Raw genomic sequence first — 5,903 nt, 5'->3', positions numbered from 1 at the left:
CTCTCTGAGCACTGTTCTAGTGCTCTGTCACCCTGACAGTAAAAAGGATTTTCCTCATGCATTTCAGTTTGTGCCCATTACCTCTTGTCCTATTGCTGAGCACCACTGAGAAGAGTTCAGCCCCATCCCCGCTACACCCTCCCTGCAGGTATTTATACACATTGATAAGATCCCCTCAGTCTTCTCTTCTCCAGGCTAACCAGGCCCTGCTCTTTCAGCCTTTCCTCATATGAGAGATGCGCCAAACCCTTCATCACCTTAGCAGCACTCCACTGGACTCGCTTCAGTAGCTCCATGTCTCTCTTCTGCTGGGCAGCGCAGAGCTGGACTCCCCTAAACATAGTTTAGGTTGGAGAGGACCTCTAGAGATCCTTAAATCCATTCCCAGCTTGGTGCAGGTCAAGCCAGAGCAGACCAGTCAAAGACTCATCCAGTGGAGTCTTGAGTATCTCCAAGGACAACAACACTTAAACCTCTGGGAAACCTGTTCCAACATTTGGCCACCCTCACAGCGAAAGCTTTTTTCTTTTAATCAGTCAATCAAAATTGCCCATATTGCAGCCATGTCTTGCCTCTCATCTCATCATCATGCACCYCTGAGGACAGCCTGTCTCTACACTCTCCTAGTAGTAGTTTTAAGGGGCAAAATGTTTCCCTTTAGCCTTCTCTCCATAAGGCCAGACAAACCTAAACCTCTCGGGCTCTTCTTGCACACCCATGTGTACAGTCTTGGATCACATAAAAGCTGTGCCACACTGTCCAGAACCAATTTTTGACTACAAACAATACCAAGCCTCGTAACAGTTGCACACAGCTGATGATCTGGCTGCCAGGCCAAGTATTACCTTTCACGTCAAACTCACTCACTTCTCTTGCTTTTCTCTGCTTCCCTTGTCAACATTACCAAGGAAAAGGAATCAAAGCTTTGCTCAAGGACAGYGTAACAATCCAGCTTCAAGTGATCTGTTAAAATATCTGATGTAACAGTAAAGATTAGGTTTTGGCTTAAAGCCAAGCATAGGACTACCTAAATCCCTTGGCTCTGTAGTAAATCAGAAGTGAACTTCACCAATAAACCAGCCTCTCAGCTTGCAGGGAAATCCCCTCTTTACTGTCTGACTGACTTGAAAAGTAACAAGAAGCACAGAGCTACTTAACAGACTGCTTAATCCCAACACTTTATTTCATCATGTGTAGTTTGACCACAGGCCAGGTCATCCATCTCATCCAAAGTATTCTATTCCAGAGGTTTTACTCCCTGAAGAGTCCTATTCTCTGTATTGCTTAGGTCTTTGAAAAGTGATTTAAACTGCATAAACCAGTCTATCCAGTTTATTTGAACTTAACATTCAAACAAAATACATCTTCACCTTCAACCTAAAGGAGTATTTCTGTGAGCAGAGTTTAAAGCTCATCCTGTATCTGTTCATATTATTTTTTCTTCTTATTATTCCCTTGGGATTAAAGAGGTGTCTCAGTTACTTGGCATAAGACCTACACTGAAAGAGGGAGGTTTCTCTTTGAAAAGGCAGAGATCCTCACCATGCTCCAAGGCTACTGCCAAAATTACTGTGGAGGCAGGAGAGTACACTTGTGACAATCTGCTTCTCAAAAAACCCTGCAAAAATAGTCAGGCTTTCATGAGGTGATCTGGTAGTCTAATCTATAGTTTAATAAACAGAKCTAATGCTTCTAAAGCAAAGTCATCTAAACAGTATGGTAAACACAGCAAAACTCATTTAGAAAATAAAAGGCATGGATACAGAGTCTAAAGTTGCGTTTTTGATTTTTTTWAAAATCATCAAAAGAAAGTAGCACTTACAGTTTGAAAAAAACATTCCAAAATGAGGTTTGATGGTAAAACATTTAGGCAATTGTRAATCTACATGCTCACAAAACACAAGAGCTATGGTGAAATCTTACAAAGTCATGCTATATGAGACTATCCAGAGACATGTCTCTAAGAACTTCTCATTTTAGTTTTATAATGTGAGTACAACCTGCATTTATGCAATGGTAATTCAGTCTGTATACTCACAGGACTAAGAAGTCTGACCAAAATGTTTCCATAGAAAACTGCTTATGTTGAGCATTACCAATTCATTTTAAGTACAAGTCCACTGAGTTTTATACAAGCAGAATATTTGATCAATARCAAGTACTATTTCCAGTTTTACCTGTTGCAAATACAAGTTGTCAAATCAGGAAACAATTTATAATTCAAGTATTTGGAATCCCCAGAGTTGTATGTTTTATTCCCTTTTCTTTGATGATCTGAACCAAGAGACCAGTTTCTTAACTAAATTTAGTCTAATAGTCCTGAACCACCTACTTGCACAGTGCTCCAGGAACAAGAAAAGAAAAACTCATCATCAGCAGCAATGATAGTGCTGTGAAACGACTATCCACCTTCTGAAATGAGGATGCCRGAAGAGTACAGTTATTCCATTTGGCTTCCAATGATTATTGTCCTTCAAATACCAAAGTATCAGTATTATTGCATACCTTGAAAAAAACAAGTGCTTCAGTGCCATGAAAGCTGAAACAATTAAGAGGGAAGAAAAGGTACAGCAGAGTCAAATTGTGTGAATACCTTCCTAAACTTCTACCAGTCTGTGAACATACTTACTGTCTGTATTGGTAGTACAGCTTTATTAAGTGGTGCCTCAAGGCAGTCAAGTTAAAGGTCTCCATTCATAGTACAAGCAGTGTTAGACCTTCTGCACTTGATCTACCTGTAAGCAGAGTATGCACTTAGCAGGATACATACCTCACATTTTCAGTCAGCATTCACTCTTACATTTGATTTCCCATTTAAGGATAAAATTGTTAGCAAGTTATTTTGAAGTATCTCTCTCCCCATCAGCTTAACATTATATTCTCTCATCTATTGTAAACAAGACAACATTGATACACTGTTAAATGGGCCATCTTAAACACTGCATTGAATACAGCATCAAAAGAACTGACATGGGCGCTTTTTTAAAAATAGAGGCGACAAGCTTGCTAGCCAACAAGATGAAGCATTATGTCGTCTTTGCATATTAAAAAAAAACACACAAAAAACAACCCCAAAATGCACAGTTCAATCAGCAATTGCTTCCTCTCCCTACTCTACCCCCCAAAAAAGCAACACTAAATCTCTGAGTCTTCTGTTCTCACCAGCAACTATCTACCTTTATGTGAAACAATGACAAAAACAGTAATGTTGGAATGTATCTGTTCTCTATACAAGCTGCCTTATGGCAATGACCATTAATCTAGAGCCAAACTGTAGCATATGCTGCAGAGACACAAGAAGCTGTCCCCACATAAGATTATACTTCCAATCCAGCCAAAGATGCATGTAGTGATAAATTAAAATTCAGGCACAAAAATTATCACAGATTTTAAAGCTCTGACTCTGTAGGCTTTTAAATACTTTCTAGATATAAAACAATTTGCATCTCTATGCAAAAATCATTTGGCATTTAATTCAAGATCTCCCATGTCCAAACCCACTGCCGTAATACCATTCTCTATACCATTTTAATAGAGATCTACTCAAGTGCCAATAAAAGAACTAAATTATCAGAATGCTGGTTCAGAYACTTGATCTCTTAGGTATCATGTAAGCTGTATCAGGTAAGATTTTAGGTCGTTCTGTTAAGCAGAAAGCCTGCTGACAGAGATCCTCCAGAACACTGTTCCTTTCTGTCTGTCTCCAAGAATAGATATATACAGAAACAGAAGAACAGCACAGAGTAATGTTGATCAGCTTGGAGCAACTCCCCCCCCCACCAATTCCTTCTAGACTAGACACAGCACAAGACCAGAGATTCTGAAAATTCCAATCAATCAGAAGTATGTTTGAATCATCTTTCATCTTGACAGCCTATTTCCCTTCCCTGTTTCTCTCTTAAGTCCTTTTAACCAAGCAATGACTTTGTTAAAACTTCCATTAAATTGTTTGGTTTCAGTATCCTCATGTTCAGAGAGACCATAACCCCTGTTGGCAGTCTTTTCAGCAGTTTGAAACACTTACAAAAATGGATTATTCCTACAAGGAAAACAGCTGTATCAGCTAGTATTACCTACCTCCGCTCACTTAATGGTRCTTCCTTTCAACTGTTCCATTCTTTCATGGACTAGGTAAACAGCTTAATTCTCCTTCTCTGTAGAAAACTCAGAAGTGTCACAGGAAACATCATGTTCAYCACAGATTACAATCTGTCACAACAYTATTTAGCATCACTTTCTCTAGGTCAAAAYGCAAGACAGATTGAATGTTCCTATTCAAGGCATCAGCTATTATTTATTGTGGTAGCAACCAGGACAAATGGATTATTAATGCAGACASATAAACAGTAGCTCAACCATTCTGTTTTTTTTCCATAGTTTGTATTTTGAGGAAGACTTAGAACAATTCAACCTGAGTTAATACCAAACCTGCATCTGAACATGGGGAGGACGAAGAATTTAAAATACACTTAAACTCACAGTGTAAGACAGCGGTCTCTTTGGAAAAAAGTGAAATCTTTGCATGAAGTCACACTTTTTTTTGAAGTCTTCAGATGTCTGCACCAGTAACAGTTCCTTCTACAAAGAGGTTCATAAAAGATCAGTTTTTCCCCTTTTAACTGAGATGGCAATAATAGCAACCAACATCTCTCAGTATGATCAGAGATTCTGACAATTTGAGCAGAAATTGCTTGTAATATGGACGTTTAGTGTTATTCTGCCTTCTTTAAAAGAAAAGAGACAGCAACTGTAGAAGTCTGTTCCTGGCAATCCGATGGTTTCCCATTAATTTTATAGGCAAGCTATGTAAGTGAGAAATGCTTAAGAGAGATTATAGTAATAACAGCCATTAAGGCTGTTTTTAGCAAGTTACTTTGAAGTATCAGGTATACCTTCTGTCAGGTATAGAAGGTCAATTTTACTGATTAAGTTAGACACAAGAAAATAAAGCAGATATAAAATGCAGCAATGGGTTAATTTCTGAGCAAGTAACTGACTACTGTGCCTAAATAGGAAAGTTTCATATTCTTAGAGACCTCTGCAATGACCTGAGCTGACCAGAAACAAGAGAAAGCTTCAAGCACAAAGTTATTAATAAAAGTCTTATTATCAACTTTAAAATAAGCACCTTCCTTTCTCAAATGTTTACACTTACTCAACTTGCATTGCTCCATTCTCCTGTAATAGTCATGCTAATCAAGTTTTAAGCAAAACAATTCTCTGTTCAATTTCTATATTCATACCTACTTCAGATGGCTTTAGCAAGAGGGAACCTTCTGCTATTAAAAGTAAGTTGATACTAAGTTTTCAACTTCTCGCTAAYTACCTCAAATATTTGAACAGTCTCAAAACAAAACAGCATAAAATTAACAAGCAGAAAATCCTTTACACAAGCTCAAATAAACTCCTGAATCACAACATTCAGAGTAGAAATTTTTGAAGACTATGGAAGGAAAATAACTGGTAGAAGACCAAAGTGGGAATGGAAAAGTCCCACTGACAAGTGTGAAGAAACAGGTTCCTCACCTACATGCTTAACATACTATGTTAAGAATATACAGGTAAAATAGCCAATGAACCTGTATTTGAGTACTGGGTAGTTTACGGGGTTTAAGCTAATTTGGCTAACTGACCTTGATTGTATCAACTAGCTCATAAACTGTAGCCATGATTTTTTGCAAGTATTTGTACATGTGCATATTATATGCAAACATCCTGAACCTGAATAAACTTTTCCACCATGATTTTCAAGTGCAAATAAATACTCTCCCTTAATTCTGCTCTTTTATTACAAAAAAAAAAAAAAAAAAAAAAAATGAGCCTGAGCTCAGAGACAGTTTTGCTATGGACCTCAGACCACAAATCCACCCTGACTCCATCAGAGACCCTTCATGCTGATTAAG

Source organism: Rhea americana, unplaced genomic scaffold (assembly GCF_003343005.1).
Source record: "Rhea americana isolate MKP2758 unplaced genomic scaffold, rheAme1 scaffold_306, whole genome shotgun sequence".
Lineage (NCBI taxonomy): Eukaryota > Metazoa > Chordata > Aves > Rheiformes > Rheidae > Rhea > Rhea americana.
Note: the sequence above shows the minus strand (reverse complement) of the source record.